The sequence below is a fragment of the Aquarana catesbeiana genome, linkage group LG02 (genome assembly GCF_042186555.1).
Source record: "Aquarana catesbeiana isolate 2022-GZ linkage group LG02, ASM4218655v1, whole genome shotgun sequence".
Lineage (NCBI taxonomy): Eukaryota > Metazoa > Chordata > Amphibia > Anura > Ranidae > Aquarana > Aquarana catesbeiana.
The window spans coordinates 457,941,553-457,953,706 of NC_133325.1; the positions used below are offsets into that span (position 1 = coordinate 457,941,553).

Below are 12,154 nucleotides of genomic sequence, written 5' to 3' on the forward strand. Positions count from 1 at the left end.
TTGCAAATCTATGTACACTACAAACTGTATGATTGAATCGGTTCTAATATCGCTGTTATACTAACCTGACAGCTTATTATTCTCAATGGGAAACCTCCATTTTGTTTACAAATATTAAAGATTCTAACTACCAGCAAGAATAAGTCCTTACATTTAAAGAGTACCTGTCATTTCAGATCCATCATGGCAGTGCCTGTTAGTGGGCATCCACTCACCTGCTGCTACCACATCCCTCACTTTGTGTCACTGCCGCGTCACCAGCCATCCCATTAAAGTGAATGGGACTGTCAGTGAGTCAACAGCGGGTCAGAGGAGGAGTCGCGACGGGACAGAGATGACAGTTGCTCTTTAGAAATTATGATTTAAATCGAGTTGATTTAAATCAAGCCTTTTTACTAGTGCTTTAAATCCTCCCTGTTCACATACATTGTGTTATGAATAGCACAGCTTTGTTTCAGCGCGGGTATAATTTTATACTTATGTGTAAATGTATGTGTGTGTATACAAACATGTGGTGTAGCAATGGGGGCTAAGTTTGCCTCTAGCTTAGCAAACTTATTCATGGCTCGTTGGGAACAGGAATGTATAGATAAACCCACCGAGAGAGTTGCAGCTATGGAAAAGATACATTGATGACGTACTGGTCATATGGGAGGGGGACTTTCCCTCCCTTGAAGCTTTTTTTGTGAAATTGAATCAGAATGATAGGGGCATTTCTTTGCAACATGAGGCAAGTCAGACACATATCCATTTTTTAGACTTAAACATTATGGTCAAAGATGGTCACCTCATTACCAGTACTTACTTTAAGGAGACGCACCGCAATGCCCTTATCCCCCTGACCAGTTGCCATCACAAATCATGGCTAGCTGCTGTCCCCAAGGGGCAGTTCCAGCATATTAGGTGGAACTGTACTGAAGTCTCTGATTTTTATCAACAGGCAACAATTTTAAAACAGAGATTTCTGAGGAAGGGATATCAGGAAAGAGATATTGATGAGACCATTGCCAATGTTTCGGCTATGGATAGGGGCAATATGCTCAAAGGGAGGAGAGATAACAGTATGGCACCAGATAAGTTTGGGTGGTCAATGATTACTCGGTACTCCAATCAGCATTTTTCTATAAAGAAAATTTTCAAGAAACATTGGAGCGTGCTACAAAATGATAGAGTTCTCGGCCCTGTCATTCTGGAACAACCAGCTATAATATTTAGGGGCGCCCTTTCTTTGAGACATAACATTTCCCCTAATGTCATAGACCCTCCTAAAACATTATCCTTTTTCCAGTCAATGAAAGGTTTTTTCCATGCCGGAGATGTAGTATCTGTGAGATTAATGGGTTCAAAGGGAGGAAGTGTGAGACCTTCCAATCTACGGTAACAAACAAAATTGATGATATTGAGTCATTCATAACTTGTACTACAAAATTTGTTTATATAATCCAATGCCCATGTTCAAAACAATATATAGGCCATACTAAGAGAGTTACATGTACATTTAGCTGAACATGTAGGTAATATTAAACGTGGTTTTAAAAAACACAATTTATCTAGGCATTATGATAAATACCACGATCGACAGTTAAAAGGAACATTGTTTTTGGCCATTGATACTATCCGCCCACATGGTTAGATCTATCTCAAGACTTGAGACCAGATGGATTTTTAATATGAGAAGTTTTGTACTCTTTGGCCCCAAAGTAGCTTGGGATATAAATTGTTTTATAAATAATTCCTAAATTTGCCCTCAACTATTTTTATCATTTTTTATATATGTTTTTTTTCGATTAATTAAATTTTTTTATATATTTTTAAATATATTTCCTATTTTTATATATAATTTTATGTATGATTATCAAAATCTGGTACATCATGAGCTTACTAATACTATTCTAGTAACTTATATCATTGTAGTCACGTTTACATTGAGCTGACGGTGTCACTATTAAAATCCCAACGCTTCCCCCTCCCTTTGTGTTTGATATCCACCTTTATTTTGGTTTTGTATTTCGCCATTAGATGGCGATGTTATCTATTGTCCCTATTCCCCTATTCCTATTAGTAGCCAACACTTAAGATGGAGTCACTACCTTTTTTGTTTATGACATTGCCCCGGTTGCCAGTAGTCAAAATGGCGCTGTGGGTATATATACACCTCCGTAGTGATAACACATCCATTCGGCCAATCCCCAGAAGACGTCCATTTGTGAGGAAACGTGCAGGGTGGAGCCTCGGACGGTGATGTCATCACGCCAGCCTTCCGCGACGGTGGTGAGACGAATGCTTTGGGAATAGGGAGAAGCGAATAGAGACACTGCAGCTTTACACGAGACACAACTGCTTATGATGATACATCGTTTTTGTAAGTGCAAACTTTTGTTTTAATAAACAAGACTGAATTGATATACTGCACTATGGAAGTCTCTATTTTCTATTTCTGACCAATAATAGAAAGAATGGCTGATCTGGAGGATTATAAGTTCTGGGGAGACTTCCAAATTCCCTGTGCTGGGAGAGACTGCTAGCAGCAGTCATGTTTTTTTGGTAAGCAAGCTACCTCACTTTTGGGTGTTGACCTGAATACACGCTGGTTTTGCATTTGGAAGATTGGTGTCACAGCTTTTGTTTCCTGCAATTCACTCCTGTGGAGGCATATTCATTTATGGATTTTTTCATTGATCACTATGGGACATTGCTTTAGTTTTGTCTTCTTTTTTGGTAATTTTTTCTTTTTTATGTGGTTTAAATTTCTGTATTCTTTAATTTCACTTATTATTGTATACACCATTGTTTGAGTATTTTATAAATAATTTATCTTAATTGATATCATAATTCACATTTTTTAGCGCTGCACTTACTGCGTTATTTATTCTATTTGAAAGTTTTTTGGTATTGAACTTTGGGTGCTGGCTGCTTTACACTTATATTTATTTACTAATTATTTAGTGCAGCATTGACCTTAGGGTCCCTCTTTTTTTTCCATACTGCCAAGTTTGCTCCAGTGACGAGGAGGGAGGGGATGATGAGGTCACTGACTCTACTTGGGTGCCTGATAGAAGAGAGGAGGAGGCAGCACATCTCCAACGAGGCAGGATGCCCTCCAGGGGGCAGCTTAAGGGCAGCCACCCTATTGCATCACACCACAGAGCTAAGCAGGTGCAGGGCGCTGCTGACTCCCCACATATTTTGAAAAGTTCTTTGGTGTGGGCATTTTTTGACACATGTGCAGTAGATCGCACCGTTGCTGTTTGCAACATATGTCTGAAGCATATCAAGCATGGCCAAAGCACGGGCACCACATGCTTGACCAGACATAGGACAACCTCCCATGCAGTCCATTGGCAACAGCACTTAAAAGACCCACATCAATGAACAAGGCGGACCTCTCCTTGGTCCTCATCAGCTGGGATCTCCAACCCCACTATACCTCCAGTCCTCTCAGAAACCTGCACTGAGAGGAATGAAGGTATAGAAATAGGTGTCCCAATTACTTGTGGCCAATCTGCTAGCAGTACACCAACATCAGATTTTAGCAGGCAAATTTCCCTACCCCAGTTGCTAAACCGTCAAAAGAAATTCGGTCCTAGCCATCCACATGCTTAGCGTCTGAATGCTAGCTTGGCCAAATTGCTAGCACTGCAACTGCTGCCTTTTTAGCTGGTAGACTCTGCCCCCTTTCGTGAATTTGTGGAATGTGCGGTACCTCAGTGGCAGGTTCCCATACGCCATTTCTTTTCACAGAAGGCCATTCCGGCTCTCTACCAGCATGTGGAAGGCAATGTCTTGGCCTCGTTGGACAGGGCGGTCAGCAGTAAGGTACATATTACTGCTGACTCATGGTCCCGCAGGCATGGACAGGGACCTTACCTTTCTTTCACGGCGCACTGGGTAACTCTGCTGGCAGCTGGGAAGGATGCAGGACAGGGTTCAGTATGGTTTGAGCTTGTTCCGCCACCACGCCTCCAAAATGCTAGTGGTGATTCTGCCACAGCTCTCTCCCCCACCTCCTCCTCTTTTTCTTCCTCTATGACCTCTTCCTCTGCAGATTTCTCCTCTGAACCAGCGGTGCTCCGTAGGTGTTCAAGGGAGCCACACTGGGGCAGAGATTCTGTCAGCTCTGCAGGGGCAGGCTCAGAGGTGGTTGAGGCCATGCCAGCTTCAGCCAGGAATGGTTGTATGCGACAATGGCACCAACCTCCTCTCCGCCCTCCGACAGGGACACTTGACCCATGTTCCCTGTTTGGCTCACGTCCTGAATTTGGTGGTGCAGCGGTTCTTGAGCAGGTACCCTGGCTTACAGGATCTTCTGAGGCAGGCCAGGAAAGTCTGTGGTAATTTCCGCCGGTCATATAATACCAGTGCTAGGCTGGCTGACATTCAAACAGAATGCAACCTGCCCAAGAACCGCCTCATTTGTGACATGCCCACCAGGTGGAACTCAACGTTGGCAATGTTGCAGCGGCTGCACATGCAGCAGAGGGCCATCAATGAGTACCTGTGAGAGTATGGCACCAGGGCAGGGTCAGGGGAACTTGGCTTTTTTTCGCCATGCCAGTGGATACTGATCAAGGATGCATGCACTGTCCTGTCACCATTTGAGGAGGCCGCGAGGATGGTGAGCAGTGACAGTGCATACATCAGTGATACTGTTCTTCTTTTCTTCCTGTTGGAGCACACGCTTCATGGAATAATGGACAGGGCACTTGAGGCAGAACAGCGGGAGGAAGAGGAGTACTTCCTTATCTCTCAAGGCCCCCTTTATCCAGATACTAGTATTCCTGCAGGCCCGCCGATCACACAGGAAGAAGAAGAGGAGGAGGATTGTGTCAGCATGGAGGTGGAGGATAACACTCAGCATCAGCAGCAGTCTTCAAGGGATCATTTGCAGTCCCCAGAAACCCATGGAGTTGTACGTGGCTGGGAGGAGAACATCCACTGGATAACTGGTTCTTGACAATGGACCAATGACCAGCGCTTGCTCAATATGCAATTGAGCTACTGGCCTGTCCTGCATTTAGCGTTCTTTCTGAACGCACATACAGTGCTGCTGGAGGCTTTGTAACTGATCACAGTGTGCACCTGTCCACAGACTCTGTTGATCAGCTCACATTTATAAAAATGAATCAGTCTTGGATCACCAGCTACCAAGCACCTGAAGCTGATGTAACCGATTGATTTTTTTCTATGGATGTGGGATCCCTTGAAGACGGCATATGCTCAGTGACTATCCTATTATGCTGAGTGACTATCCTATTCCTAATGAATAATAAAGTGACAGTGTGGCGCTGTTAGGGAAATTGAGGTGTATCCTAGATGTGGTGAACTAGAAAAAAATGTAATGTGCCAAAGTACTAAAACCAAACAGAAGTAAACAAGACTGTGTGCAACACAATAGGTGTGTGTAACGTGAAGTCCACAGGGATGTGAAGTAATGCGTTCTTCCCGTAGGGGTGTCTTCAATTACATGGGAGTATTGAAATGCTTGTCTGCAGTCATTATCAGTGACACTTCAGAGGTAAATAAATACTCTTACCAGCTGTGGTGGACCCTATATGTTATATGACAAAGGGGTCATACAGGCTTGAGATCCTATGGAGTATGGATCAGATGCTGCTCAGGTACTGGACGTAGGAGGATGGGTCCGATATGGTGTCCCCAGCTCTCGGTCCATGGATTCCACAGGTGCTCTGCAACCAAGCGATCCTCTCCGAAAGTACTCCCACATAGGCTCCAAAGGACAACCATATAAAAAAGGGGGAAGGAGGACTCCAATAGTGCAGGTCAAACCAGATGATTTTATTGATAAAAAGTCAATTATCAGATACTGGTACAATAAAAGAGATGATAAAAAGTAAAGGCAATGTGGGATACAAGGAATGCTAGCCCAATTCCTCCTCAATCTTCATGACGATAGCTTCTAGGAATATTTTCGGTCCAGGGCACCACCACCACTGCCGAAGGCCCAATTTTTCTGCCCCTGTTTAACAGGGGCGTGTAACTACAATTTTTGATCTAATATTTCACAGCAGGGCCTGTTCCTGTGCTCAACAAAAGTATCTGTGAGGCTTTACAGTGTTGTGCCACCACCACCACCACCGCCTAAGGCCCAATTTTTATGCCCCTGTGGGGCGCGTAATTACAATTTTTGAGCTAATATTTTACAGCAGGGCCTGTTCCTGTGCTCAACAAAAGTATCTGTGAGGCTTTACAGTGTTGTGCCACCACCACCACCGCCTAAGGCCCAATTTTTATGCCCCTGTTTAACAGGGGCGCGTAATTACAATTCTTGATATAATATTTCACAGCAGGGCCCGTTCCAGCACCCTCCAAGAGTAACTGTGAGGGCTTACAGTGTTCTGGTACCACCAACACCTAAGGTCCAATTTTCCACAGAGTGTATAGGGCAGGCCGTATAGTATATACAGGTGATCCCCTATTTTCAAACATCCGACTTACAAATGACTCCTACTTAAAAACGGAGGAAGACAACAGAAAGTGAGAGGAAATCTACCCCTAGGAAGGGAAATTATCTCCTGTAAGAGTTAATATGGGAAAAAGGTGTCTCTACTGATGCTTTATCACCAATCCTTGTTTCCCTAATAACCCCAAATTTTCAAAATCCAATTGTCATTAGGACATAAAGTGAGGTGAAATCTTCTGAACAGGGGCACAGACAGTAAAACAAATGTTACAGGGGTGATGATAACCCTTCCCTATGTTGTCCAAAAAGCTTAAAAATAGATTTTTTGGCTGGAGCTACACTTACAAAATGTACCTGTTCCAAATTACAAACAGATTCAACTTAAGAACAAACCTACAGTCCCTATCATGTTTGTAACCCGGGGACCGCCTGTATACTGCTGCTGTTCAGAGTATATAGGGCCTTATTATCCATACCAGACCCAAAGGGCCTGGTAATGGGCGGGGGCAACATTACATTACAGTCGCAAGCAGTTTTGAATTACTTTTATGCCTTTAGAAATGTCATTTTGTGCAGGGACTGTTCTAAACAGGGGAAAAATGCGCCACTTTACAGGCATACTATAGTCACCCTCCAGGCACGATATTTAAAGGAATATTTCACTTTTATTGTTTCACTTTAAGCAATATTAAAATCACTGCTCCCGAAAAAAACGAACATTTTTAAAACTTTTTTTTGCATTGATACATGTCCCCGGGGGCAGGACCCGGGTCCCCAAACACTTTTTATGACAATACCTTGTATATTAGACTTTAAAATTAGCACTTTAGATTTTTCACGTTCGAGTCCCATAGACTTTAATGGTGTTCGTGTGTTCGCACAAATTTTTGGCCCGTTCGCATGTTCTGCCGCGAACCGAACCGGGGGGTGTTCGGCTCATCCCTAGTTGTAGCCCTAAAGGTGGAGGATTTTTCTGATCCCCGAAGTGCATTGGCTGTTTTATTAGTACTAATAAATGAATTTGGACCCTTATCCTTTGGTCTGACGGTCCTGCCATTAGTGCATGTTTTTTTTGCTAGAGGGTAGCCTGGTCTGTTGGGAGCAGCCTAACCTCTCTGAATGGTTTTTGTCCTCTTACTACTTTGTATGAACGTACATCAAAGTCCCTGCGAGAGACCAGAGGCAGAGCAGCACTGTGCATTGTAATGATGCCTCCCGAGTCCTGACCTCCGACAAGACTGAGTCTGTCCCACTCCCGACTCACGAGATGACCGCGCCGCCAGGCGTCCAGAGCAGAGAGCAGACTGTGTGAGTGTGTACAGTAACAGTTGTGTAGTACATTGCAATTACAGCAGGCCTGAGGCCTTCCCTCAGACCACCGTCTGTTCAAACCTTAATACTCTCAATAATAACATATTAGATTTTTCACTCCAGCAGTAGTATATAATGAGTTTGGAAATTGTAGAGAAATGCTTAAATAATGCATCACAATTTAACTACACCCATTAGATTTTAGATGACTAAAATGAGTTTTAGTCGACTAAAATCTCCAGTAAAATACTAAAACTAAAACACTTGCAGAAGACTAAAATGGGACTAAAACTAAAATGCCATTTTAGTCCTAAGACGAAGGCTCTGTGTACACGGGACGCTGAAGCAAAGTCCTCTGAAGGTTTTTTTTTACACCTTGAAACCGGCGTTTAAAACGCCCGTTTAGCCACGTTTGCGTCTAGAAGTGTTTAGTTAAGATAACATCATAAGACCCCCCCAAGCTCAAAAAACAGTATTATTTAAATAGTTCAGTCATTTTGTGAGACCAGAGTGAGTAGCAGCAGCTAAGTGCAGCAGTGTACTTGTATCTAGTGTGTCACTTGCCACGTCACTTGCCACGTCACCTGCCACAAGTTGCGGATTGTCCACTCGCCACGTCACATGCCACACGTTGCGGATTGTCATTTGCCACGTCACCTGCCACAAGTTGTGGATTGTCCACTTGCTACATCACCTGCCACAAGTTGTGGATTGTCCACTTGCCACGTCACCTGCCACAAGTTGCGGATTGTCTATTGCCACGTCACCTGCCACAAGTTGTGGATTGTCCACTTGCCACATCACCTGCCACAAATTGTGGACTGTCCACTTGCCACATCACCTGCCACAAGTTGCAGATTGTCATTTGCCACATCACCTGCCACAAGTTGTGGATTGTCCACTTGCCACGTCACCAGCCACAAGTTGTGCATTGTCCAATTGCCATGACACCTGCCACAAGTTGCGGATTGTCATTTGCCACAAGTTATGGATTGACATTTGCCACGTCACCTGCCACATGTTGCAGATTGTCACTTGCCACAGCACCTGCCGCATGTTGCAGATTGTCACTTGCCACATCACCTGCCACACGTTGTGGATTGTCATTTGCCACGTCAACTGCCACAAGTTGCAGATTGTCCACTTACCACGTTACCTGCCACAAGTTGCGGATTGTCCACTTGCTACGTCACCTGCCACAGGTTGCGGATTGTCCCCTTGCTACGTCACCTGCCACAAGTTGCGGATTGTCATTTGCCACATCACCTGCCACAAGTTGCGGATTGTCATTTGCCACAAGTTGCGGATTGTCATTTGCCACATCACATGCCACATGTTGCGGATTGTCACTTGCCACGTCACCTGCTGCATGTTGTGGATTGTCACTTGCCACGTCACCTGCCACAAGTTGTGGATTGTCCACTTGCCACGCCACCTGAAACAAGTTGCTTGTTCAAATCTAACAACATATAGGTCAAATTCCAATTATACTTCGGATAACAGCAATTCTAGTGGTGTATTGGATTGGATCAAGGGCTCATTAGAGGTATATAAATAGTCTATGAATCATTGCAAGCAATTACAAGTTTTTAAATTTTTTTTAATGGTTTTTCATCATTTGCCATCATTTTTGAGATCTTTAATGTAAAAAAAATAGGGCACCTTTAAAAACGCTTATAAAGGAAAACCGCCGCGTTTGGCATCTGAAACATGGAAATCTTTGGCGTCTGAACTAATTTTTTTGCCTTCAAAGAAAGGCTGTTAAACGCAACTGCCTAAAAACGACTGTAAACGAAATTGTGTACATGGTCATATAGGATAACATTGAATGAGTTCAGGGGCAGTTGAAAAAACATCCAACTGCCTCTGAATGTCCGTTTAACAGCCTCAGTGTACATGAGGCCTAAGGCCTCATGTAAACTGCTGCTGCTGGTAAAGGGATGTTTAGGAGCAGTTGGGCGTTTTTTTCAGCTGCCCCTGAACTCTCCTCTATGTTATCAGTACATGTACACAGGGTCATTTATAGTAGTTTCTAGGCAACTGAGTTTAGAAGCATTTTTGGAACGCAAAAAAAGCGTTCAGAATGGATGTTCAGAGGCATTTTAAATGCCAAACGATTGTAACAGCTTGTAAAGGCGTGTAAACGCGGTAACTCGCGTTTAGCCGCGTTTCATTTACAGGTGTTTTCTGTGTTTGACAATTTGAGAAAAAAAAGCTCCTAAATGCAAATGCGGCATGTAAACGCCGGCACAACAGGCGGTTTTAAACGTCGGTTACTATCTGTCAAGTTGAGTCGTTCAGGAGAGATGGTAAAACGTCCCGTGTACATTAAGCCTTAGACTAAAACTAAATCGAAATTTGCTGCCAAAATTAACATTGCCTGTCCCCTTTATGCTATCACATAGGGGGCTTTTGGTCCCCTGTGTGATAGCAATAAAGTTATACAAATAAATCAATAATAAGGTTTTAAACATTTAAAGAGACACATAAAAAATAACAGAATTTTAGAGTACCCCCACATACACATACATACAGATACATACATAAACAAATACATGTTTTGGGGCACTTACTTAAACAGCAATTGCCCTACACATGTTACATATCACTGCGCACACAGCAGTGAGATACAGGTTTGTTGTTGCTTCACAGGCACAAACATGACATGCTGGGTATCTAATTACTTGGAAGAGCCTCATCTTTTATATTTTACCAAAACTCTGGGTACATTATTGTGTTTATGTACACTAAAATTAACTTTAGTGTATTTTCTACTGACATTTTTTGTTTCCTAAACAATTGCACTAATATTGTATAATATTGTGGAACTACCCCAATTTTGTTCTCTAGTATGTCTGCTTTCGGAAAATAATGTTTGGGAGTTTTAACCACTTCCCACCCGGCCACTGCACATAAACGGCCGGGTGGGAGCTCTCTCCTTCTGGGTGGACGTTCAGGAACGTCCCTCAGAAGGAGTGGGATCGCGCGCGTGCGTGCCCGCGCATCAGCGTGATCCCGATGCGCTCGTGTCACCCGGACACGGCGCATCTCCGATCGGCAGGAGGGCTCTGCGATTGGCCCTCCTGATCACATGTGATGTAAACACAGAGCCGGTTGCTAGGCAATCTGCTCTGCTCTCCTCACACGGAAGTTGTCAGTGAGGAGAGGAGAGTGGATCGCTGCAGCCGGCTGGTGATCAGTGAGTATGAGCTGTTTTTTACAGCTTTGTACTCACTGATCACCAGTCTAGTGACCCCACACAATGTAAAAACACAAAACAAACACTAAGTAAACACACAATGTCCCCAAAATACGTCCCCAAAACACATGTCCCCACATAGTAAAAACACATGTCCCCCACATATGTCCCAGTAAAATCACATGTCCCAATGTTTATCTGCACACATATGTCACCTGCGCACATCTGTACATGATCATTTGCGCACATATGTCCGTGATCACACGAACCAATTATTATACACTTAACAGGATTTTTTTTACCAAAAACATGTAGCAGAATACGTTTTGGCTTAAATTTATGACAAAATTTGATTTTATTGGATTTGTTTTAAAATAGAAAGAAGAAAATATTGGGTTTTTTTCCAAATTTCCGCAATTTTTTCGCTTATATCGCAAAAAATAAAAAACAGTCATAAATAAATACCACCAAAAGAAAGCTCTATTTGTGTGAACAAAGTGATAAAAATATAATTTGGGTACAGCATAGCATGACCGCGCAATTGTCATTGAAATTGTGAGAGTGCTGAAAGCTGAAAACTGGTCTGGGAAGGAGGGGGGCAAAAGTGCCCAGTATTGAGGTGGTTAAGTAAGGCCTAAACTGATTTTTAAAACATGTAAACAGAAAATTGAAAAAAAGGCTCCAAGTGGTTAAAGCTGTTTTGGACTCCTTTATGAATATGGTCTGGCTCGCCTTCTGTTATTTTAAGCTCTGAATAACGTTCCTGGACTGTAGCCCTGGTTGGATGTGAACCACCTACTGTTTTTCCTTGAAAATAAGCCCTACCATGAAAATAAGACCTAGCGTGAGTTCCTGGGATGGCTGTAACATAAGTCCTACCCTGAAAATAAGCCCTAGTTAAAGTCCTTGTAAAATTATGTAATCCGTTCTGTAAAAAGATTATATAATGTGCAGTGTCTACTTGTGTAACTTTATTATGGAAAATACCTTATTTACAGCTCACATAACCTGCCGTAGCTCTTCTCTTCTCCTCCTGGCTAACATCAGAAGCCCCAGCCTCTGGAGTGCTTGGAGCAGGCTGACATCTGCAGGGATCTCAGCCCTTCCTTCTGCAGTATTCGGAGCGGGGAAGAAGAGCTCCGGCGGATCATGTGAGTGCCCAGCGGCAGTGTAAATAAGGTGTTTTCCACAATATAGTTACACAAGGAGACACACTGCAAATT

At 43.3% G+C, this 12,154-nt stretch overlaps 1 protein-coding gene across 6 annotated transcripts in view; it reads left to right on the forward strand.

Annotated features, from left to right (window-relative positions):
- Nucleotides 1–12,154, forward strand: part of LOC141128384 (ras and Rab interactor 3-like) — a 66,146-nt gene that overhangs the window by 24,923 nt on the left and 29,069 nt on the right. The window lies entirely within an intron of this gene.